Source organism: Phalaenopsis equestris, unplaced genomic scaffold (genome assembly GCF_001263595.1).
Source record: "Phalaenopsis equestris unplaced genomic scaffold, ASM126359v1 Scaffold000002, whole genome shotgun sequence".
In the NCBI taxonomy this organism is placed as follows: domain Eukaryota; kingdom Viridiplantae; phylum Streptophyta; class Magnoliopsida; order Asparagales; family Orchidaceae; genus Phalaenopsis; species Phalaenopsis equestris.
This window is the reverse complement of record NW_018164444.1, coordinates 38,219,956-38,221,858: the sequence shown is the minus strand read 5'-3', so window position 1 is coordinate 38,221,858 and position 1,903 is coordinate 38,219,956.

Sequence of the window (1,903 nt, the reverse complement as noted above, 5' to 3'; positions counted from 1 at the left end):
ATATATATAAAAGTGTGTTTAGGGCTATAAAAATGAGTCAAGACTGTTGTGGATTGGACTAGGCTTGTTTATGTTATAAGTTGATCATAGCCGACTCGAATTTGAGGTAATAAGCAGTCATATTTATTCTATTTTATTTATTTGGAGGAATATTTTGACGGGTAATAAATAAGTTAATAATTCTAATGAGTAATTGGTTGAACATATAAATTTCTTAACAAATAATCCTACAAATCAAAATAAAATAAGAGATTGAATTATTTTTTAATTAATATTGACTATACAAGTTGAAAGTATGTTTGCATGCAATTAAATACTATAAATAAATATTAACTAACTAATCTATTGAAAAAAAAGGAATTATATTAAATTATAATACATTTTTTTATAAATTAATAATTAAATAAAATCTAAATATCTTATTAAATAATAATTAATATAAAAATAAGATGTAATAGAACTTACTATATCTTGAACATTTAATAAGTTATTTTGTGGAACAATAAATATGTTTATTCATAAATATAATTAAACTATTATAGAAATAAAAAACATGAAAAATATCTATATTAAAATTATATATATTTTTTTTACAGTCGACATTAGGGGATAAATTAGAACCTTATTTTTATATTATTTATTTGGTGGTTTAGCAGCACTCAGAGGCTGTAATGACCTGCATTAGTTTTTATTTGGAAGATTTACAAGAATACCACTCAATTCCTATATATTTACACATCTAATTCCTAAACTCCAGTTTTTACATATACATGCATGAAAATGTGTGTTTCACTTTCTTAAATTTAAAGAAGCGATATTTTTAATGTGATATAGAAGACTTAAGAGGTATCAATGTAAAAAAGTAAAGCTTAGATATTAAATATTGATGTGTGTTAGAAAATTCACGGCGATAGAGTAATGGATTATGGTCTCGGCATTGCATGAGAATTCAACACACAGTCAGGTGAAATAAAACAACTAATAATGACATCAGAAGTTTTTATTTGAAAAAAGAAAAATCAAGGGGTCAGATTCAGTTGTAAATATCCACTATAAATTGATGATTACAGAGACTAACTCTTCCACAGACGGGAAAATGTTAATAAATTTTCTTAAGTTACAGAGTTAACTGACGGCGTCTTACAGGTGGTGATCGAAGAGGATTAGCGGTGATTGACGGTGGTTAGCGGTGGGCGATGATGACCGATGGTGGTTAACGATAACAGTAGTGTTTGATGGTGGTTGATGGTTGTCGACGACTGCCGACGAAGATCGACGAGTGTCGAGGACTGTCGACAGTGGTCTATGACATCGAACGAGGTCGGCGGTGGTCGACGGCTGCCTCAAGTTCTTTCTCAAAGCTCAAGTCCCCTCTCATGTGAGGGATAGAGCTCTATTTATAATGTTCTAGTTGAAATTAATATGAACCATTATAATTGGACGGTCCAGAAAGCTTCCTTCGATTAGACGACATCTGATGGGCATTTGAGTGCATTAACAATGTCAGAATTGAGCAATCTTGGGCTTGTTAGATTCATCTTGTCAAGACATTTGATTCAAATATAAACTCACCAGATTCGGCATTCGTTTCACCTTTCAATTGTGTTTGGAAATCTTTCAAGAGAGGTTTAATGATTTGATCTTGGCTTGATTTTACTCGGATTAAACTAGTTTGTATATCATTAGGTTTGTCTCATCGAGCTGCCAGTTTGACCATAAGTTTGTTGAAGTTGAAGTTTTGAGTGACTCTTAATTTAAGTTTGAATATTTCTTGTTTAAAAGATTGTATCAAGATTCTTGCAAGATGATTAAATTTGTTAGTGGCGTATCATTTGTCCTGCTATTTTCTAGCGAGACCATTTTAATCGTCCGAAAATATTCAGACCTAGAGATTTTTTATTTT